Source organism: Primulina tabacum, chromosome 10 (assembly GCF_025594145.1).
Source record: "Primulina tabacum isolate GXHZ01 chromosome 10, ASM2559414v2, whole genome shotgun sequence".
In the NCBI taxonomy this organism is placed as follows: Eukaryota; Viridiplantae; Streptophyta; class Magnoliopsida; order Lamiales; family Gesneriaceae; genus Primulina; species Primulina tabacum.
The window spans coordinates 41,065,350-41,087,486 of NC_134559.1; the positions used below are offsets into that span (position 1 = coordinate 41,065,350).

The 22,137-nt window shown below is 43.1% G+C and overlaps 13 non-coding genes and 9 pseudogenes across 13 annotated transcripts; all 22 read left to right on the plus strand.

Moving 5' to 3' along the window:
- Positions 1 to 652: 652 nt before the first annotated feature.
- Positions 653 to 769, plus strand: LOC142509803 (5S ribosomal RNA). Its single transcript, XR_012807957.1, has one exon. It is a non-coding gene; the product is annotated as a 5S ribosomal RNA (ribosomal RNA).
- A 679-nt stretch (positions 770 to 1,448) lies between these two features.
- Positions 1,449 to 1,572, plus strand: LOC142511207 (5S ribosomal RNA; annotated as a pseudogene).
- A 1,961-nt stretch (positions 1,573 to 3,533) lies between these two features.
- LOC142514802 (5S ribosomal RNA) lies at positions 3,534 to 3,652 on the plus strand. The gene has a single exon (XR_012810679.1). It is a non-coding gene; the product is annotated as a 5S ribosomal RNA (ribosomal RNA).
- A 677-nt stretch (positions 3,653 to 4,329) lies between these two features.
- Positions 4,330 to 4,448, plus strand: LOC142515303 (5S ribosomal RNA). The gene has a single exon (XR_012811156.1). It is a non-coding gene; the product is annotated as a 5S ribosomal RNA (ribosomal RNA).
- Positions 4,449 to 5,103: 655 nt separating this feature from the next.
- On the plus strand, positions 5,104 to 5,222 carry LOC142507082 (5S ribosomal RNA). Its single transcript, XR_012805347.1, has one exon. It is a non-coding gene; the product is annotated as a 5S ribosomal RNA (ribosomal RNA).
- Positions 5,223 to 5,904: 682 nt separating this feature from the next.
- On the plus strand, positions 5,905 to 6,023 carry LOC142507921 (5S ribosomal RNA). Its single transcript, XR_012806159.1, has one exon. It is a non-coding gene; the product is annotated as a 5S ribosomal RNA (ribosomal RNA).
- Positions 6,024 to 9,417: 3,394 nt separating this feature from the next.
- Positions 9,418 to 9,535, plus strand: LOC142509411 (5S ribosomal RNA). Its single transcript, XR_012807586.1, has one exon. It is a non-coding gene; the product is annotated as a 5S ribosomal RNA (ribosomal RNA).
- A 442-nt stretch (positions 9,536 to 9,977) lies between these two features.
- LOC142516846 (5S ribosomal RNA) lies at positions 9,978 to 10,095 on the plus strand. The gene has a single exon (XR_012812618.1). It is a non-coding gene; the product is annotated as a 5S ribosomal RNA (ribosomal RNA).
- Positions 10,096 to 10,777: 682 nt separating this feature from the next.
- LOC142510154 (5S ribosomal RNA) lies at positions 10,778 to 10,896 on the plus strand. The gene has a single exon (XR_012808283.1). It is a non-coding gene; the product is annotated as a 5S ribosomal RNA (ribosomal RNA).
- Positions 10,897 to 11,577: 681 nt separating this feature from the next.
- On the plus strand, positions 11,578 to 11,696 carry LOC142511703 (5S ribosomal RNA; annotated as a pseudogene).
- A 685-nt stretch (positions 11,697 to 12,381) lies between these two features.
- LOC142510048 (5S ribosomal RNA) lies at positions 12,382 to 12,499 on the plus strand. Its single transcript, XR_012808187.1, has one exon. It is a non-coding gene; the product is annotated as a 5S ribosomal RNA (ribosomal RNA).
- A 671-nt stretch (positions 12,500 to 13,170) lies between these two features.
- On the plus strand, positions 13,171 to 13,289 carry LOC142510660 (5S ribosomal RNA; annotated as a pseudogene).
- A 681-nt stretch (positions 13,290 to 13,970) lies between these two features.
- Positions 13,971 to 14,089, plus strand: LOC142511971 (5S ribosomal RNA; annotated as a pseudogene).
- A 685-nt stretch (positions 14,090 to 14,774) lies between these two features.
- On the plus strand, positions 14,775 to 14,892 carry LOC142511263 (5S ribosomal RNA; annotated as a pseudogene).
- A 671-nt stretch (positions 14,893 to 15,563) lies between these two features.
- Positions 15,564 to 15,682, plus strand: LOC142511924 (5S ribosomal RNA; annotated as a pseudogene).
- Positions 15,683 to 16,356: 674 nt separating this feature from the next.
- On the plus strand, positions 16,357 to 16,475 carry LOC142508300 (5S ribosomal RNA). Its single transcript, XR_012806520.1, has one exon. It is a non-coding gene; the product is annotated as a 5S ribosomal RNA (ribosomal RNA).
- Positions 16,476 to 17,749: 1,274 nt separating this feature from the next.
- Positions 17,750 to 17,868, plus strand: LOC142514729 (5S ribosomal RNA). The gene has a single exon (XR_012810609.1). It is a non-coding gene; the product is annotated as a 5S ribosomal RNA (ribosomal RNA).
- A 642-nt stretch (positions 17,869 to 18,510) lies between these two features.
- On the plus strand, positions 18,511 to 18,631 carry LOC142508128 (5S ribosomal RNA). Its single transcript, XR_012806356.1, has one exon. It is a non-coding gene; the product is annotated as a 5S ribosomal RNA (ribosomal RNA).
- Positions 18,632 to 19,229: 598 nt separating this feature from the next.
- LOC142509857 (5S ribosomal RNA) lies at positions 19,230 to 19,348 on the plus strand. Its single transcript, XR_012808006.1, has one exon. It is a non-coding gene; the product is annotated as a 5S ribosomal RNA (ribosomal RNA).
- Positions 19,349 to 19,965: 617 nt separating this feature from the next.
- LOC142511008 (5S ribosomal RNA) lies at positions 19,966 to 20,084 on the plus strand (annotated as a pseudogene).
- A 681-nt stretch (positions 20,085 to 20,765) lies between these two features.
- Positions 20,766 to 20,898, plus strand: LOC142511084 (5S ribosomal RNA; annotated as a pseudogene).
- Positions 20,899 to 21,515: 617 nt separating this feature from the next.
- On the plus strand, positions 21,516 to 21,638 carry LOC142511997 (5S ribosomal RNA; annotated as a pseudogene).
- The last annotated feature ends 499 nt before the right edge of the window (positions 21,639 to 22,137 follow it).

Below are 22,137 nucleotides of genomic sequence, written 5' to 3' on the forward strand. Positions count from 1 at the left end.
TTTTGATTACTTGTTGACAGACGATTTTTCATCAAATCATCTGAATCTCGATCGGGTACCAGATAAGACATGGGAATAAACGTAGCTCGGGCACTGCCGGAATTGGACAAAATTGTAGGCTAATTTTATTGTAAACGGCAAAAGAACGAGACTCATCTCCGCAACGAGGTGCGAGATTTTAGCCTAATTCCATTCTAAGTCCCTCTAATTTGAGATTTTCCGCTTCTGTTAAGTTTCCGTTTTCTCGAGAAATCCGCTTAGAAGTTCAAAATTCGATTCTGGTTTCATTTTCGTATCTCATGCATAATAGCTTTACATTCGCTATTTTCCTATTCTTATTTTTTTCTATTTTTTAGTAACATTTAGCAATTTTTGTTGTCGTGAGCCGGTTCTGTGTAGTAGGGTATGACGCAGATTACTCCGGAGACAGTTAACTCATTAAAAACAATTATTTCGACTGTTTTAGCCCTAATTTACGTAAACGGTCCAGACACGAGGACTTCCAAGGGAGGTCACCCATCTTAGCTCTGCCGTCGCGCCAGAACGCTTAACTTCATTGTTATGATTGGGCGAGAGCAGTGCCGCGTGTTGTCCATCGCCGCCCGCTCCACACGTACTCGAGGGATATAGAATAAACATCCCACTCAATGTCAGGTGCGATCATACCAGCACTAATGCACCAGATCCCATCAGAACTCTGAAGTTAAGCGTGCTTGGGCGAGAGCAGTACTAGGATGGGTGACTCCCTGTGAAGCTATTGTTGCACCCCTTTTCGTGTTTTTCTATTTTTGATTACTTGTGGACAGACGATTTGGGCTCAAATCATCTGAATCTCGATCGGGACCAGATAAGACTTCTGAAATCAGCGTAGCTCGGGCTATGCGGATCTTTGACAAAATTGTAGGCTAATTTGATTGTAAACGGGCAAACGAACGAGACTCATGCTCCGCAATGAGCTGGTGAGATTTTAGTTGAATTTTTCTCTAGGACCCTCCTAATTTGCGATTTTCCGCTTCTTTTAAGCTTCTGTTTCCTGAGAAATCAGCTAGGAAGTTCGAAATTGATTACTGTTCCATTTTATCGTATCCCAATCATAATATATCTTTAAATTCGCTATTTTCTTCTTCCTATTTTTTTTTTCTATTTTCTGGGAACATTTATCGATTTTTGTTGTCGGAGCCGGTCTGGTGCGGAAGGGTATGACGCATATTACTCCGGAGACGTTAACCATTTAAAACAATTATTTCGACTGTTTAGCGATACTTTACGTAAACGGTCGCGACACGAGGTTCTTCCCAGGGAGGTCACCCATCATAGCTCTTCCGTCGCGCCAGAACGCTTAACTTCATATTTCTAATTGGTGGCGAGGAGAGCCGTGCACGTGTTTTCCATCGCCGTCGCTCCACACGTACTCGAGCGATATAAGAATAAACATCCCACTCAATGTCGGATGCGATCATACTAGCACTAATGCACTGGATCCCCTCAGAACTCCGAAGTTAAGCGTGCTTGGGCGATAGCAGTACTAGGATGGGTGACCCGACCCCCTAGGAAGTCCTCGTGTTGCACCCCTTTTCGTGTTTTTTATTTTTGATTACTTGTTGACAGACGATTTTTCGGCTCAAATCATCAGAATCTCGGTCGGGACCAGATAAGACATGTGAAATCACGTAGCTTGGGCACTGCCGGATTTTGACAAAATTGTAGCCTAATTTGATTGTAGACGGGCAAACGAACGAGACTCATTCCTTCGCAATGAGCTGGCGAGATTTTAGCCGAATTCCTTCTCTAAGACCCTCTAATTTGCGATTTTCCGCTTCTGTTAAGCTTCCGTTTCCTCAAGAAATCCGCTTAAGAAGTTCGAAATTAAATTCCGGTTCCATTTTATCTTATCTCAAGCATAATAATAGCTTTACATTCGTTATTTTCTTATTCTTAATTTTTTTCTATTTTCTGGGAACATTTAGCGATTTTTGTTGTCGTGAGCCGGTTCTGTGCGGAAGGGTATGACGCAGATTACTCCGGAGACGGTTAACTCATTAAAAACAATTATTTCGACTGTTTTAGCCATAATTTACATAAACAATCGCGACACGAGGACTGCCCACGAGGACGCCAGAACGCTTAACTTCATGGTTCTGATTGGGCGAGAGAAGTGCCGCGTGTTGTCCATCGCCGTACGCTCCACATGTACTCGAGGGATATAAGAATAAACAACCCACTCAATGTCGGGTGCGATCATACCAGCACTAATGCACTAAGCGATCATACGAGCCTCTTTACTCCGCAACGAGCTGGCGAGATTTTAGCCGAATTCATTCTATAAGACCCTCTAATTTGCGATTTTCCGATTCTGTTAATCTTCCGTTTCCTTGAGAAATCTTCTAAGCAAGTTTGAAATTCGATTTCGGTTCCATTTTATAGTATACCAAGCATAATAATAGCTTTACATTCGCTATTTTCTTTTTCTTATTTTTTTCTATTTTCTGTGAACATTTAGCGATTTTTATTGTCGTGAGCCGGTTCTGTGCAGAAGGATATGACGAAGATTACTCCGGAGATGGTTAACTCATAAAAACAATTATTTCGAATGTTTTAGCCATAATTTACGTAAACGGTCGCGACACGAGGACAGCCCAGGGAGGTCACCAATCCTAGCTCTGCCATCGCGCCAGAAGGCTTAACTTCATGGTTTTTATTGGGCGAGAGCAGTACCGCGTGTTGTCCATCGCCGCCTGCTCCACACGTACTCGAGGGATATAAGATTAAAAATCCCACTCAATGTCGGGTGCGATCATACCAGCACTAATGCACCAGATCCAATCAGAACTCCGAAGTTAAGCATGCTTGGGCGAGAGCAGTACTATTTTTGGTTTCTTGTTGACATACGATTTTTGGCTCAAATCATCTGAATCTCGATCAGGACCAGATAAGACATGTGAAATTAACGTAGCTCGGGCACTGCCAGATTTGAACAAAATTGTAGCCTAATTTGATTGTAAACGGGCGAACGAACGAGACTCATTACTCCGCGATGATTGACAAGATTTCAACCCGAATTTCTTCTCTAAGACACTCTAATTTGAGATTTTTCGCTTCTGTTAAGATTCCGTTTCCTCGAGAAATCCGCTAAGGAAGTTTGAAATTCGATTCTGGTTCCATTTTATCGTATCTCAGGCATAATAATGGCTTTACATTCGCTATTTTCTTATTCTTATTTTTTTTCTATTTTCTGGGAACATTTAGCGATTTTTGTTGTCGTGATCCGGTACTGTGCGGAAGGGTATAACGCAGATTACTCTGAAGACGGTTAACTCATTAAAAACAATTATTTCGACTGTTTTATCTATAATTGACGTAAACGGTCGCGACACGAGGACTTCCCAGGGAGGTCACCCAACCTAGCTCTTCCATCGCGCTAGAACGCTTAACTTCATTGTTCTGATTATGCGAGAGCAGTGCCGCGTGTTGTCCATCGCCGCCCGCTCCACACGTACTCGAGGGATATAAGAATAAAAATACCACTTAATGTCGGGTGCGATCATACCAGCACTAATGCACCGGATCCCATCAGAACTCCAAAGTTAAGCATGCTTGGGCGAGAGCAGTACTAGAATGGGTGACCCCCTTGGAAGTTCTCGTGTTGCACTCCTTTTCGTGTTTTTCTATTTTTGATTACTTGTTGACAGAAAATTTTCGGCTCAAATCATCTGAATCTCGATCGGGACCACATGGGAAATAAACGTAGCTCGGGCTCTGCCGGATTTGGAAAAAATTGTAGGATAATTTGATTGTAAACGGGCAAACGAACGAGACTCATTACTCCGCAATGAGCTGACGAGATTTTAGCCGAATTCCTTCTCTAAGACCCTCTAATTTGCGATTTTCCGCTTCTGTTAAACTTCTGTTTCCTCGAGAAATCCGCTTAGGAAGTCCGAAATTCGATTCCGGTTTCATTTTATCGTATCCCAGGCATAATAATAGCTTTACATTCGCTATTTTCTTCTTCTTAATTTTTTTTCTATTTTCTGGGAAGATTTAGCGATTTTTGTTGTCCTGAGCCGGTTCTATGCGGAAGGGTATGACGCAGATTACTCCGGAGACGATTAACTCAATAAAAACAAATATTTCGACTGTTTTAGCCATAATTTACGTAAACGATCGCGACACGAGGATTTACCAGGGAGTGTCACCCATCTTAGCTCTTCCATCGCGCCAGAACGCTTAACTCAATGGTTCTGATTGGGCGAGAGCAGTGGCAAGTGTTGTCCATCGCCGCCTGCTCCTACGTACTCGATGGATATAGGAATAAACATCACACTCAATGTCAAGTGCGATCATACCAGCACTAATGCACCGAATCCCATCAGAACTGCGAAGTTAAGCGTGCTTGGGCGAGAGCAGTACTAGGATGGGTGACCACGTGGGAAGTCCTCGTGTTGCACCCCTTTTCGTGTTTTTCTATTTTTGATTACTTGTTGACAGACGATTTTCGGCTCAAATCATCTGAATCTCGATCGGGACCAGATAAGACATGTGAAATCAACGTAGCTCGGGCACTGCCGGATTTTGACAAAATTGTAACCAAATTTGATTGTTCCGCAATGAGCTGGCGAGATTTTAGCCGAATTCCGTCTCTAAGACACTCTAATTTGAGATTTTCCGCTTCTGTTAAGCTTCCGTTTCCTCGAGAAATTTGCTTAGGAAGTTCGAAATTCGATTTCGGTTCCATTTTATCTTATCTCAGGCATAATAATAGCTTTACATTCGTTATTTTCTTATTCATAATTTTTTTCTATTTTCTGGGAACATTTAGCAATTTTTGTTGTCGTGAGCCGGTTCTGTGCGGAAGGGTATGACGCAGATTACTCCGGAGACGGTTAACTCATTAAAAACAATTATTTCGACTGTTTTATCCATAATTTACGTAAACGGTCGCGACACGAGGACTTTAGAGGGAGGTCACCCATCCTAGCTCTGCCATCGTGCCAGAACGCTTAACTTCATGGTTCTGATTGGCCGAGAGAAGTGCCACGTGTGGTCCATCGCCGTCCGCTCCACACGTACTCGAGGGATATAAGAATAACAATCCCACTAAATTTCGAGTGCGATTATACCAGCAATAATGCACCGGATCCCATCAGAACACCGAAGTTAAGCGTGCTTGGGCGAGAGCAGTACTAGGGTGGGTGACCCCCTTGGAAGTCCTCGTGTTGCACCCATTTTCGTGTTTTTCTATTTTTGATTACTTGTTGACAGATGATTTTTGGCTCAAATCATCTGAATCTTGATCGGGACCAGATAAGACATGTGAAATCAACGTAGATCGGGCACTGCCGGATTTGGACAAAATTGTAGGCTAATTTGATTGTAAACGGGCAAACGAACGAGACTCAACACTCCGCAACGAGGTGGCGAGATTTTAGCCTAATTCCTTCTCTAAGACCCTCTAATTTGAGATTTTCAGCTTCTGCTAGGCTTCCGTTTCCTCGAGAAATCCGCTTAGGAAGTTCGAAATTCGATTCCAGATACATTTTATCGTATCTCATGCATAATAATAGCTTTACATTCGCTATTTTCTTCTTCTTATTTTTTTCTATTTTCTGGGAACATTTAGCAATTTTTGTTGTCGTGAGCCGGTTCTGTGCGGAAGTGTATGATACACATTATTCTGGAGACGGTTAACTCATTAAAAACAAATATTTCGACTGTTTTAGCCATAATTTACGTAAACGATCACGACACGAAGATTTACCAGGGAGTGTCACCCATCCTAGCTCTTCCATCGCGCCAGAACGCTTAACTTCATGGTTCTTATTGGGCGAGAGTAGTGCCGAGTGTTGTCCATCGCCGCCCGCTCCTATGTACTCAAGGGATATAAGAATAAACTTCCCACTCAATGTCGGGTGCGATCATACCAGCACTAATGCGCCGGATCCCATCAGAACTCCAAAGTTAAGCGTGCTTGGGTGAGAGCAGCACTAGGATGGGTGACCCCTTGTGAAGTCCTCATGTAGCACCCATTTTCATGTTTTTCTATTTTTGATTACTTGTTGACAGACGATTTTCTGCTCAAATCATCTGAATCTCGATCGGGACCAGATAAGACATGTGAAATCAACGTAGCTCGGGCACTGCCGGATTTTGACAAAATTGTAAACTAATTTGATTGTAAATGGGCAAACGAACGAGACTTATTACTCCGCAATGAGCTGACGAGATTTTAGCCGAATTCCTTCTCTAAGACCCTCTAATTTGCGATTTTCTGCTTCTGTTAAGCTTCTGTTTCCTCGAGAAATCCGCTTAGGAAGTTCGAAATTCGATTCCGGTTCCATTTTATCTTATCTCAGGCATAATAATAGCTTTACATTCGTTATTTTCTTTTTCTTAATTTTTTTCTATTTTCTGGGAACATTTAGCGATTTATGTTGTCGTGAGCCGGTTCTGTTCGGTAGGGTATGACGCAGATTACTCCGGAGACGGTTAACTCATTAAAAACAATTATTTCGACTGTTTTATCCATAATTTACGTAAACAGTCGCGACACAAGGACTTCTGAGGGAGGTCACCCATCCTAGCTCTGCCATCATGCCAGAACGCTTAACTTCATGGTTCTGATTGGGCAAGAGAAGTGCCGGGTGTTGTCCATCGCCGTCCGCTCCACACGTACTCGAGGGATATAAGAATAAAAATCCAATTGAATGTCGAGTGCGATTATACCAGCACTAATGCACCGGATCCCATCGCATTTTTGTTGTTGTGAGCCGGTTCTGTGCGGAAGGGTATGACTCAGATTACTCCGGAGACGATTAACTAATAAAAAACAATTATTTCGACTGTTTTAGCCATAATTTAAGTAAACGATCGCGACACGAGGACTTCCCAGGGAGGTCACCCATCCTAGCTCTTCCATCGCGCCAGAACGCTTAACTTCAAGGTTCTGATTGAGCGAGAGCAGTGCCGCGTGTTGTCCATCGCCGCCCGCTCCACACGTACTCGAGGTATATAAGAATACAAATCCCTCTCAATGTCGGGTGCGATCATACCAGCACTAATGCACCGGATCCCATCAGAACTCCGAAGTTAAGCGTGCTTGGGCGAGAGCAGTACTATTATGGGTGAGCCGCTTCTGTACGGAAGGGTATGACACAAATTAGTCCGGAGACGTTTAACTCATTAAAAACAATTATTTCGACTGTTTTAACTATAATTTACGTAAGGAGTCGTGACACGAGGACTTCCCAGGGAGGTCACCCATCCTAGCTCTACCATCGCACCAGAACGCTTAACTTTATGGTTCTGATTGGACGAGAGCAGTGGCACGCGTGTTGTCCATCGCCGCCAGCTCCACACATACTCGAGAGCAGTACTAGGATGGGTGACCCCCTTGGAAGTCCTGGGGTTGTACCCCTTTTCGTGTTTTTCTATTATTGATTACTTGTTGACAGACGATTTTCGGCTCAAATCATCTGAATCTCGGTCGGGACCAGATTAGACATGTGAAATCAACGTAGATCGGGCACTGCCGGATTTGGACAAAATTGTAGGCTAATTTGATTGTAAACGGGCAAACGAACGAGACTCATTACTCCGCAATGAGCTGGCGAGATTTTAGCCGAATTCCTTCTCTAAGACCCTCTAATTTGCGATTTTCCGCTTCTGTTAATTATCCGTTTCCTAATAAAATCCGCTTAGGAAGTTCGAAATTCGATTCATGTTCCATTTTATCATATCCCAGGCATAATATAAGCTTTACCTTCGCTATTTTCTTCTTCTTATTTTTTTTTGTATTTTTGGGAACATTTAGCCATTTTTGTTGTCGTGAGTCGGTTCAGTGCGGAAGGGTATAACGTAGATTACTCCGGAGACGGTTAACTCATTAAAAATAATTATTTCGACTATTTAGCCATAATTTACGTAAACGGTCGCGACACGATGACTGCCCAGGGAGGTTACCCATCCTAGCTCTGCCATCGCGCCAGAACGCTTAACACTTAATTTCGTTTCCTCGAGAAATCCGCTTAGGTAGTTCAAAATTTGATTCCGTTTCCATTTTATCGTATCTCAGGCATAATAGTAGCTTTACATTCGACTCTTTTAGTCATAATTTAAAAAACAATTATTTCGACTCTTTTAGTCATAATTTACGTACACGGTCGCGACAAGAGGTTTGCCCAGGGAGGTCACCCATCCTCGCTCTGCCATTGCGATTTTCTGCTTCTGTTAAGTTTCCGTTTCCTCGCGAAATTCGCTTAGGAAGTCGAAATTCGATTCCATTTCCATTTTATCGTATCCTAGGCATAATAATAGCATTACATTCGCTATTTTCTTCATATTATTTTTTTTTATTTTCTGGGAACATTTAGCGATTTTTGTTGTATTGAGCCGGTTATGTGCGGAAGGGTATGACGCAGATTACTCCGTGGACAGTTAACTCATTAAAAACAATTATTTCGACTGTTTTAGCCATAATTTACGTAAACGGTCGCGACACGAGGACTTCCCTGGGAGGTCACCCATCCTAACTCTGCCATCAGCTAGAACGCTTAACTTCATGGTTCTGATTGGGCTAGAGCAGTGCCGCGTATTGTCCATCGCCGCCTGCTCCACACGTACTCGAGGATATAAGAATAAACATCCCACTCAATGTCGGGTGCGATCGTACCAGCCCTAATGCACCAGATCCCATCGGAACTCTGAAGTTAAGCGTGATTGGGCGAGAGCAGTACTAGGATGTCCTTGTTTTGCAACCCTTTTCGTGTTTTTCTATTTTTGATTACTTGTTGACTGACGATTTTCGGCTCAAATCATCTGAATCTCGATTGGGACCAGATAAGACATGTGAAATAAACGTAGCTCGGGCACTGCCGGATTTGGACAAAATTGTAGGCTAATTTGATTGTAAACGGGCAAACGAACGAGACTCATTACTCCGCAACGAGGTTGCGAGATTTTAGCCGAACTCCTTCTCTAAGACCCTCTAAATTGCGATTTTCCGCTTTTGTTAAGCTTCTGTTTTCTCGAGAAATCAGCTTAGGAAGTCCGAAATTCGATTCCGGTTCCATTTTATAGTATCCCAGGCAAAATAATAGCTTTTTATTCGTTATTTCCTTCTTCTTATTTTTTTTTCTATTTTCTGGGAACATTTATCGATTTTTGTTGTCGTGAGCCGGTTCTGTGCGGAAGGGTATGACACAGATTACTCCGGAAATGGTTAACTCAAAAAAAACAATTATTTCGACTGTTTAAGCCATAATTTACGTAAACGGTCGGAGGTCACCCATCCTAGCTCTTCCATTGCGATAGAACGCTTTACTTCATGGTTCTGATTGGGCTTGAGCAGTGCCGAGTGTTGTCCATCGCCGTCCGCTCCACACGTACTCGAGAGATATAAGAATAAACATCCTACTCAATGTCGGGTGCGATCATACCAGCACTAATGCACCGCATCCCATCAGAACTCCGAAGTTAAGCATGCTTGGGCGAGAGCAGTACTAGGATAGGTGACCCCTTGGAAGTCCTCGTGCTGCACCCCTTTTCGTGATTTTCTATTTTTGATTACTCGAGAAATCCGCTAATAAAGTCCGAAATTCGATTCCGGTTCCATTTTATCGTATCCCAGGTATAATAATAGCTTTACATTCGCTATTTTCTTCTTCTTTTTTTCTATTTTCTGGGAACATTTAGCCATTTTTGTTGTCGTGAGTCGGTTCTGTGCGGAAGGGAATGATGCAGAGTACTCCGGAGACGGTTAACTTTTTAAAAAAAATTATTTCGACTGTTTTAGCCATAATTTAAGTAAACGGTCGCGTCACGAGGACTTCCAAGGAAGGTCACCCATCCTAGCTCTTCCATCGCGCGAGAAAGCTTAACCTCAAGGTTCTGATTGGGCCAGAGCAGTGCCGCGTGTTGTCCATCGTCGTCCGCTCCACACGTACTCGAGAGATATAAGAAGAATAAACATCCCACTCAATGTCGGGTGCAATCATACCAGCACTAATGCACCGGATCCCATCAGAACTCCGAGGTTAAGCGTGCTTGGGCAAGAGCAGTACTAGGCTGGGTGACCCCTTGGAAGTCCTCGTGTTGCACCCCTTTTCGTGATTTTCTATTTTTGATTACTTGTTGACAGCCAATTTTCGGCTCAAATCATCTGAATCTCGATCGGGACCAGATAAGGCATGTGAAATCAACGTAGCTCGGGAACTGCCGGATTTGGAAAAAATTGTAGCCTAATTTGATTGTAAACGGGCAAACGAACGAGACTCATTACTCCGCAATGAGCTGACGAGATTTTAGCCGAATTCCTTCTCTAAGACCCTCTAATTTGCGATTTTCTGCTTTTGTTAAGCTTCCGTTTCATCGAGAAATCCGCGTAGGAAGTTCGAAATTCGATTCCGGTTCCATTTTATCGTATCCCAGGCATAATAATAGCTTTACATTCGCTATTTTCTTCTTCTTAATTTTTTCTATTTTCTGGGAACATTTAGCGATTTTTGTTGTCGTGAGCCGGTTCTGTGCGGCAGTGTATGAGGTAGATTACTCCGGATTCGATTAACTCATTAAAAACAATTATTTCAACTGTTTTAGCCATAATTTACGTAAACGGTCGCGACACGAGGACTTCCCTGGGAGGTCACCCATCATAGCTCTGCCATCGCGCTAGAACGCTTAACTTCATGGTTCTTATTGGGAGAGAGCAATGCCGCGTGTTGTCCATCGCCGCCCGCTCCACACGTACTCGAGGGATATAAGAATAAAAATCCCACTCAATGTCGGGTGCGATCATACCAGCACTAATGCACCGGATCCCATCAGAACTCTGAAGTCAACCGTGCTAGGGCTAGAGCAGTACTAGGATTGGTGACCCCCTGGGAAGTCCTCATGTTGCACCTCTTTTCGTGTTAATTTATTTTTGATTACTTGTTGACAGACGTTTTTCGGCTCAAATCATCTGAATCTCGATCGGGACTAGATAAGACATGTGAAATCAACGTAGCTCGGGCATTGCCGGATTTGGACAAAATTGTAGCCTAATTTGATTGTAAACGGGCAAAAAAATGAGAATCATTGCTCCGCAATTAGCTGACGAGATTTTAGCCGAATTCCTTCTCTAATACCCTCTAATTTGCGATTTTTCGCTTCTGTTAAGCTTCTGTTTCCTCGAGAAATCCGCTTAGGAAGTTCTAAATTCGATTCTTGTTCCATTTTATCGTATCTCAGACATAATAATAGCTTTATATTCCCTATTTTCTTCTTCTTATTTTTTTTCTATTTTCTGGGAACATTTAGCGATTTTTATTGTTGTGAGCCGGTTCTGTGCGAAAGGGTATGACGCAGATTACTCCGGAGACGGTTAACTCATTAAAACAATTATTTCGACTGTTTTAGCCATAATTTACGTAAACGGTCGCGACACGAGGACTTCCCAGGGAGGTCACCCATACTAACTCTGCCATCGCGCCAGAACGCTAACTTCATGGTTCTTATTGGGCGAGAGCAATGCCGCGTGTTGTCCATCGCCGCCCGCTCCACACGTACTCGAGGAATATAAGAATAAACATCCTACTCAATGTCGGGTGCGATCATACCAGCACTAATGCACCGGATCCCATCAGAACTCCAATGTCAACCGTGCTTGGGCTAGAGCAGTACTAGGATGGGTGTCGCCCTGCGAAGTCCTCGTGTTGTACCTCTTTTCGTGTTAATCTATTTTTGATTACTTGTTGACAGACGATTTTTGGCTCAAATCATCTGAATCTCGATCGGCACCAGATAAGACATGTGAAATCAACGTAGCTCGGGCAGTGCCGGATTTGGACAAAATTATTTCCTAATTTGATTGTAAACGGGCAAACGAACGAGACACATTACTCCGCAATAAGATGGCGAGATGTTAGCCGAATTTCTTCTCTAAGACCCTCTAATTTGCGATTTTCCGCTTCTGTTAAGCTTCCGTTTCCTCGAGAAATCCTCTTAGAAAGTTTGAAATTCGATTCCTGTTCCATTTTATCGTATCTCAGGCGTAATAATAGCTTTACATTCGATATTTTCTTCTTCTTATTTTTTTTTTCTATTTTCTGGGAACATTTAGCGATTTTTGTTGCCGTGAGCCGGTTCTGTGCGGAAGGGTATGACGCAGAATACTCCGGAGACAGTTAACTCATTAAAAAACATTTTTTCTATTGTTTTAGCCATAATTTACGTAAACGGTCCCGACACGAGGACTTCCCATGGGAGGTCACCCATCCTTGCTCTGCCATCGCGCCAGAACGCAAACTTCATGGTTCTGATTGGGCGAGTGCAGTGCCGCGTGTTGTCCATCGCCGCCCGCTCCACACGTACTCAGGAGATATAAGAATAAACATTCCACTCAATGTCGGGTGCGATCATACCAGCAATAATGCACCGGATCCCATCAGAACTCCGAAGTTAAGCGTGCTTGGGCAAGAGCAGTGCAAGGATGGGTAACCCCTGGGAAGTCCTCGTGTTGCTCCCCTTTTCGTGATTTTCTATTTTTGATTACTTGTTGACAGCCGATTTTCGGCTCAAATAATCTGAATCTTGATCGGGACTAGATAAAACTTGTGAAATCAACGTAGCTCGGGCACTGCCAGATTTGGACAAAATTGTAGCCTAATTTGATTGTAAATGGGCAACGAACGAGGCTCATTGCGGATCGAGATTTTAGCCGAATTCCTTCTCCGAAGCCCTCTAATTTACGATTTTCCGCTTCAGTTAAGCTTCCGTTTCATCGAGAAATCCGCTTAGGAAGTTCGAAATTCGATTCCTGTTCCATTTTCTCGTATATCATGCATAATAATAGCTTTACATTCGCTGTTTTCTTCTTCTTATTTTTTTTCTATTTTCTGGGAACATTTAGCGATTTTTGTTGTCGTGAGCCGGTTCTGTGCGGCAGTGTATGAGGTAGATTACTCCGGATTCGATTAACTCATTAAAAACAATTATTTCAACTGTTTTAGCCATAATTTACGTAAACGGTCGCGACACGAGGACTTCCCTGGGAGGTCACCCATCATAGCTCTGCCATCGCGCTAGAACGCTTAACTTCATGGTTCTTATTGGGAGAGAGCAGTGCCGCGTGTTGTCCATCGCCGCCCGCTCCACACGTACTCGAGGGATATAAGAATAAAAATCCCACTCAATGTCGGGTGCGATCATACCAGCACTAATGCACCGGATCCCATCAGAACTTTGAAGTCAACCGTGCTAGGGCTAGAGTAGTACTAGGATTGGTGACCCCCTGGGAAGTCCTCATGTTGCACCTCTTTTCGTGTTAATTTATTTTTGATTACTTGTTGACAGACGTTTTTCGGCTCAAATCATCTGAATCTCGATCGGGACTAGATAAGACATGTGAAATCAACGTAGCTCGGGCATTGCCGGATTTGGACAAAATTGTAGCCTAATTTGATTGTAAACGGGCAAAAAAATGAGAATCATTGCTCCGCAATTAGCTGACGAGATTTTAGCCGAATTCCTTCTCTAATACCCTCTAATTTGCGATTTTCCGCTTCTGTTAAGCTTCTGTTTCCTCGAGAAATCCGCTTAGGAAGTTCTAAATTCGATTCTTGTTCCATTTTATCGTATCTCAGACATAATAATAGCTTTATATTCGCTATTTTCTTCTTCTTATTTTTTTTCTATTTTCTGGGAACATTTAGCGATTTTTATTGTTGTGAGCCGGTTCTGTGCGGAAGGGTATGACGCAGATTACTCCGGAGACGGTTAACTCATTAAAACAATTATTTCGACTGTTTTAGCCATAATTTACGTAAACGGTCGCGACACGAGGACTTCCCAGGGAGGTCACCCATACTAACTCTGCCATCGCGCCAGAACGCTAACTTCATGGTTCTTATTGGGCGAGAGCAATGCCGCGTGTTGTCCATCGCCGCCCGCTCCACACGTACTCGAGGAATATAAGAATAAACATCCTACTCAATGTCGGGTGCGATTATACCAGCACTAATGCACCGGATCCCATCAGAACTCCAATGTCAACCGTGCTTGGGCTAGAGCAGTACTAGGATGGGTGTCGCCCTGCGAAGTCCTCGTGTTGTACCTCTTTTCGTGTTAATCTATTTTTGATTACTTGTTGACAGACGATTTTCGGCTCAAAATCATCTGAATCTCGATCGGCACCAGATAAGACATGTGAAATCAACGTAGCTCGGGCAGTGCCGGATTTGGACAAAATTATTTCCTAATTTGATTGTAAACGGGCAAACGAACGAGACACATTACTCCGCAATAAGATGGCGAGATGTTAGCCGAATTTCTTCTCTAAGACCCTCTAATTTGCGATTTTCCGCTTCTGTTAAGCTTCCGTTTCCTCGAGAAATCCTCTTAGAAAGTTTGAAATTCGATTCCTGTTCCATTTTATCGTATCTCAGGCGTAATAATAGCTTTACATTCGATATTTTCTTCTTCTTATTTTTTTTTTCTATTTTCTGGGAACATTTAGCGATTTTTGTTGCCGTGAGCCGGTTCTGTGCGGAAGGGTATGACGCAGATACTCCGGAGACAGTTAACTCATTAAAAACAATTATTTCTATTGTTTTAGCCATAATTTACGTAAACGGTCCCGACACGAGGACTTCCCATGGGAGGTCACCCATCCTTGCTCTGCCATCGCGCCAGAACGCAAACTTCATGGTTCTGATTGGGCGAGTGCAGTGCCGCGTGTTGTCCATCGCCGCCCGCTCCACACGTACTCAGGAGATATAATAATAAACATTCCACTCAATGTCGGGTGCGATCATACCAGCAATAATGCACCGGATCCCATCAGAACTCCGAAGTTAAGCGTGCTTGGGCAAAAGCAGTGCAAGGATGGGTAACCCCTGGGAAGTCCTCGTGTTGCTCCCCTTTTCGTGATTTTCTATTTTTGATTACTTGTTGACAGCCGATTTTCGGCTCAAATAATCTGAATCTCGATCGGGACTAGATAAAACTTGTGAAATCAACGTAGCTCGGGCACTGCCGGATTTGGACAAAATTGTAGCCTAATTTGATTGTAAATGGGCAACGAACGAGGCTCATTGCGGATCGAGATTTTAGCCGAATTCCTTCTCCGAAGCCCTCTAATTTACGATTTTCCGCTTCAGTTAAGCTTCCGTTTCATCGAGAAATCCGCTTAGGAAGTTCGAAATTCGATTCCTGTTCCATTTTCTCGTATATCATGCATAATAATAGCTTTACATTCGCTGTTTTCTTCTTCTTATTTTTTTTCTATTTTCTGGGAACATTTAGCGATTTTTGTTGCCGTGAGCTGGTTCTGTGCCAAAGGGTATGTCGCAGATTACTCCGGAGACGGTTAACTCATTAAAAACAATTATTTCGACTGTTTTAGCAATAATTTACGTATACGATCGCGACACGAGGACTTCCCATGAAGGTCACCCATCCTAGCTTTGCCATCGCGTCAGAACGCTTAACTTCATGGTTCTGATTGGGCGAGAGCAGTGCCGCGTGTTTTCCATCGTCGCACGCTCCACACGTACTCGAAAGATATAAGAATAAAAATCGCACTCAATGTCTGGTGCGATCATACCAGCCCTAATGCACTGGATCCCATCATAACTCCGAAGTTAAGCGTGCTTGGGCGAGAGCAATACTAGAATGGGTGACCCCCTTGGAAGTCGTAGTGTTGCACCCCTTTTCGTGTTTTTCTATTTTTTATTACTTGTTGACAGACGATTTTCGGCTCAAATCATCTGAATCTCGATCGGGACCAGATAGGACATGTGAAATCAACGTAGCTCGGGCACTGCCGGATTTGGACAAAATTGTAGGCTAATTTGATTGTAAACGGGCAAACGGACAAGACTCATTGCGGACTGGCGAGATTTTAGCCGAATTTCATCTCTAAGACCCTCTAATTTGCGATTTTCCGCTTCTGTTAAGCTTCCGTTTCCTCGAAAAATCAGCTTAGGAAGTTCAAAATTCGACTCCGGTTCCATTTTATCGTATCTCAGGCATAATAATAGCTTTACATTCGCTATTTTCCTATTCTTATTTTTTTTCTATTTTCTAGAAACATTTATCGATTTTTGTTATCGTGAGCCGGTTCTGTGCAGAAGGGTATGACGCAGATTACTCTGGAGACGGTTAACTCATTAAAAAAAATTATTTCGACTTTTTTAGCCATAATTTACGTAAACGGTCGCGACACGAGGACTTCCCGGTAGGTGACCCATCCTAGCTCTGCCATCGCGCCAGAACGCTTAATTTCATGGTTTTGATTGGGCGAGAGCAGTGCCGCTTGTTGTCTATCGCCGCCCGCTTCACACGTACTCGAGGGATATAAGAATAAACAACCCACTCAATGTCGGGTGCGATCATAACAGCACTAATGCACCGGATCCCATTAGAACTTCGAAGTTAAGCATGCTTGGGCGAGACCAGTACTAGGATGGGCGACCCCCTGGGAAGTCGTCGTGTTGCACCCCTTTTTGTTTTTTTCTATTTTTGATAACTTGTTGACAGACGATTTTCGGCTCAAATCATCTGAATCTCGATCGGAACCAGATAAGACATGTGAAATCAACTTGGCTCGGGCACTGCCGGATTTGGACAAAATTGTAGGCTAATTTGATTGTAAACGGGCAAACGATCGAGACTCATTACTCCGCAATGAGCTGGCGAGATTTTAGCCGAATTTCTTCTTTAAGACCCTCCAATTTGCGATTTTCCGCTTCTGTTAATCTTTCGTTTCCTCGAGAAATCTGCTTAGAAAGTCCGAAATTCGATTCCAGTTCCATTTTATCGTATCTCAGCCATAATAATAGCTTTACATTCGCTATTTTCTTATTCTTATTTTTTTTCTATTTTCTGAGAACATTTAGCGATTTTTGTTGTCGTGAGCCGGTTCTGTGCGGAAGGGTATGACGCGGATTACTCCGGAGACGGTTAACTCATTAAAAACAATTATTTCGATTGTTTTACCCATAATTTACGTAAACGGTCGCGACACGAGGACTTCCCATGGAGGTCACCCATCCTAGCTCTGCAATCGTGCCAGAACCCTTGGGAAGTCCTCATGTTGTACCTCTGTTCGTGTTTTTCTATTTTTGATTAATTGTTGACAGACGATTTTCGGCTCAAATCATCTGAATCTCGATCTGGACCAGATAAGACATGTGAAATCAACGTAGCTCGGGCACTGTCCGATTTGGACAAAATTGTAGCGTAATTTGATTGTAAACGGGCAAACGAACGAGACTCATTGCGGACTGGCGAGATTTTAGCCGAATTTCTTCTCTAAGACCCTCTAATTTGCGATTTTCCGCTTCTGTTAAGCTTCCGTTTCCTCAAGAAATCTGCTTAGGAAGTCCGAAATTCGATTCCGGTTCAATTTTATCGTATCGCAGGCATAATAATAGATTTACATTCGCTATTTTCTTATTCTTATTTTTTTTTCTATTTTCTGGGAACATTTAGCGATTTTTGTTTTCGTGAGCCGGTTCTGTGCGGAAGGGTATGACGCAGATTACTCCGGAGATGCTTAACTCATTAAAAACAATTATTTCGACTGTTTTAGCTATAATTTACGTAAACGGTCACGACACGAGGACTTCCCAGGAGGTCCATCCTAGCTCTGCCATCGCGCCAGAATGCTTAACTTCATGGTTCTGATTGGGCGAGAGCAGTGCCGCGTGTTGTCCATCGCCGCCAGCTCCACACGTACTCTAGGGATACAAGAATAAACATCCCACTAAAAATCGGGTGCGATCGTACCAGCACTAATGCACCGGATCCCATTAGAACTCCGAAGTTCAGCGTGCTTGGACGAGAGCAGTACTAGGATGGGTGACCCCCTGGGAAGTCCTCGTGTTGCACCCCTTTTCGTGTTTTTCTATTTTTGATTACTTGTTGACAGACGATTTTCGGATCAAATCATCTGAATCTCGATCGATCAGATAAGACATGTGAATTGTAGGCTAGTTTGATTGTAAACGGGCAAACGAACGAGACTCATTGCCTTGCAATGAGCTGGCGAGATTTTAGCCGAATTCCTTCTCTAAGACCCTTTAATTTCGATTTTCTGCTTCTGTTAAACTTTCGTTTCCTTGAGAAATCCGCTTAGGAAGTCCGAAATTCGATTTCGATTCCATTTTATCGTATCCCAAGCATAATAATAGCTATACATTCGCTATTTTATTATTCTTATTTTTTTTCTATTTTCTGGGAACATTTAGCGATTTTTGTTGTCGTGAGCCGGTTCTGTGCGGAAGGGTATGACGCAAATTACTCCGGAGACGGTTAACTCATTAAAAACAATTATTTCTACTGTTTTAGCCATAATTTACGTAAACGGTCGCGACACGAGAACTTCCCAGGGAGGTCACCCACCCTAGCTCTGCAATCGCGCCAGAACGCTTAACTTCATGGTTCTGTTGGACGAGAGCAGTGCCGCGTGTTGTCTATCGCCGCCCTCTCCACTCGTACTCGAGGGATATAAGAATAAAAATCCCACTCAATGTCGGGTGCGATAATACCAGCACTAATGCACCGGATCCCATCAGAACTCAGAAGTTAAGCGTGCTTGGTCGAGAGCAGTACTAGGATGGGTGAGACCCCCTGGGAAGTCCTCGTGTTGCACCTCTTTTCCTGTTTTTCTATTTTTGATTACTTGTTGACAGACGATTTTCGGCTCAAATCATCTGAATCTCGATTGTGACAAAATAAGACATGTGAAATCAACGTAGCTCGGGCACTGTCGGATTTGGACAAAATTGTAGACTAATTTGATTGTAAACGGGCAAACGAACGAGACTCTTTGCTCCGCAATGAGCTGGCGAGATTTTAGCCGAATTTCTTCTCTAAGACTCTCTAATTTGCGAATTTCTTCTCTAAGACTCTCTAATTCGCTATTTTCATATTCTTATTTTTTTTTTATTTTCTGGGGACATTTAGAGATTTATGTTGTCGTGAGCCGGTTCTGTGCGGAAGGAAATGACGGAGATTACTCCGGAGACGGTTAACTCATTAAAAACAATTATTTCGACTATTTTATCCATAATTTAAGTAAACGGTAGCGACACGAGGACTTCCTAGGGAGGTCACCCATCCTAGCTCTGCCATCGCGCTAGAGCGCTTAACTTCATGGTTCTTATTGGGCGAGAGCAGTGCCGCGTGTTGTCCATAGCCGGCCGCTCCACACGTACTCGAGGGATATAAGAATAAACATCCCACTCAATGTCGGGTCCGATCATACAAGCACTAATGCAACGGATCCCTTCAGAACTCCGATGTTAAGCGTGCTTGGGCGAGAGCAGTACTAGGATGGGTCACCCCATGGGAAGTCCTCGTGTTGCACCCTTTTTCGTGTTTTTCTATTTTTGATAACTTGTTGACAGACGATTTTCGGCTCAAATCATCTGAATCTCGATCGGGACCATATATTTTTGATTATTTGTTGACAAACGAACGATATTTATTACCCCGCAACGAGGTGGCGAGATTTTAGCCGAATTCCTTCTCTACGACCCTTTAATTTGCGATTTTCCGCTTCTGTTAAGCTTCCGTTTCCTCGAGAAATCCGCTTAGGAAGTCCAAAATTCGATTCCGGTTCCATTTTATCGTATCCCGACACAATAATAGCTTTACATTCGCTATTTTCTTCTTTTTTTTTTCTATTTTCTGGGAACATTTAGCGATTTTTGTTGTCGTGAGCCAGTTCTGAGCGGAAGGGTATGACGAAGATTACTCCGGAGATGGTTTACTCATTAAAAACAATTATTTCGACTGTTTTAGCCATAATTTACGTAAATGGTCGCGACACGAGAACTTCCCAGGAGGTCCATCCTCGCTCTGCCATCGCGCCAGAATGCTTAACTTCATGGTTCTGATTGGGCGAGAGCAGTGCCGCGTGTTGTCCATCGCCGCCAGCTCCACACGTACTCGAGGGATATAAGAATAATTATCCCACTCAATGTCGGGTGCGATCATACCAACACTAATGCATCGGATCCCATCAGAACTTCGAAGTTCAGCGAGCTTGGACGAGAGCAGTACTAGGATGGGTGACCCCCTGGGAAGTCCTCGTGTTGAACCCCTTTTCGTGTTTTTCTATTTTTGATTACTTCTTGACAGACTATTTTCGGATCAAATCATCTGAATCTCGATCGTGACCAGAAAAGACATGTGAAATTAATGTAGCTCGGGCACTGCCTGATTTGGACAAATTTGTAGGCTAGTTTGATTGTAAACGGGCAAACGAACGAGACTCGTTGCTCCGCAATGAGGTGGAAAGATTTTAACCAAATTCCTTCTCTAAGACCCTTTAATTTGCGATTTTCCGCTTCTGTTAAACTTCCGTTTCCTCGAGAAATACGCTAAGGAAGTCCGAAATTCGATTCCGATTCCATTTTATCGTATCCCAAGCATAATAATAGCTTTACATTCGCTATTTTCTTATTCTTATCTTTTTCTATTTTCTCGGAACATTTAGCGATTTTTATTGTCGTGAGTCGGTTCTGTGCGGAAGCCTATGACGCAGATTACTCCGGAGATGGTAAACTCATTATAAACAATTATTTCTACTGTTTTAGCCATAATTTACGTAAACGGTCGCGACACGAGAACTTCCGAGGGAGGTCACCCACCCTACCTCTGCAATCGCGCCAGAACGCTTAACTTCATGGTTCTGTTGGGCGAGAGCAGTGCCGCGTGTTGTCCATCGCCACCCGCTCCACTCGTACTCGAGGGATATAAGAATAAAAATCCCACTCAATGTCGGGTGCGATAATACCAGCACTAATGCATCGGATCCCATCAGAACTCAGAAGTTAAGCATGCTTGGGCAGGAGTTCTTGGGCGAGAGCAGTACTAGAATGGGTGACCCCCTGGGAAGTCCTCGTGTTGTACTCCTTTTCGTGTTTTTCTATTTTTGATTACTTGTTCACAGACGATTTTCGGCTCAAATCATCTGAATCATGATCGAGACCAGATAAGACATGTGAAATCAACGTCGCTCGGGCACTGCCGGATTTGGACAAAAATGCAGGCTAATTTGATTGTAAACGGGCAAACGAACGAGACTCATTACTCCGCAATGAGCTGGCGAGATTTTGCAGAATTCCTTCTCTAAAACCCTAAATTCGATTCCGATTCCATTTTATCGTATCCCAGGCATAATAATAGCTTTTCATCCACTATTTTCTTCTTCTAATTTTTTTTCTATTTTCGAGGAACATTTAGCGATTTTTGTGGTCGTGAGTCGGTTCTGTGCAAAAGGGTATGACGCAGATTACTCCGGAGATGGTTAACTCATTAAAAACAATTATTTCGACTGTTTTAGCTATAATTTACGTAAACGGTCGCGACACGAGGACTTCCCAGGGAGGTGACCCATCCTAGCTCTGCCATCTCGCCGGAACGCTTAACTTCATGGTTCTGATTTGGCGAGAGTAGTGCCGCGTGTTGTCCATCGCAGCTCGCGCCACACGTACTCGAGGGATATAAAAATAAACATCCCACTTAATGTCGGTTGCGATCATACCAGTACTAATACACTGGATCCAATCAGAACTCCGAAGTTAAGCGTGCTTGGGCGAGATCAGTACTAGGATGGGTTTCCCCCACTGGGAAGATCCTCGTGTTTGCAAACGCCCTTTTCGTGTTTTTTCTATTTGTTGATTTCTTTTGACAGAACGATTTCGGCTCAAATCATCTGAATCACGATCGAAACCAGAAAATACATGTGAATCAACGTAACTCGGGCACTGCCGTATTTGGACAAAATAGTAGCCTAGTTTGATTGTAAACGGGCAAACGAACGAGACTTATTACTCCGCAATGAGCTGGCGAGATTTTAGCCCAATTCCTTCTCTAAGACCCTCTAATTTGCGATTTTCCGCTTCTGTTGAGCTTCTGTTTCATCGAGAAATCCGCTTAGGAAGTCCGAAATTCAATTTCGTTCCATTTTATCAATCCAGGCATAATATAGCTTTACATTCGCTATTTTCTTCTTATTTTTTTTTATTTTCTGGAAACATTTAGCGATTTTTGTTGTCGTTATCCGGTTCTTTGCGGAAGGGTATGACGCAGATTACTCCGGAGACGTTAACTCATTAAAAACAATTATTTCGATTGTTTTATCCATAATTT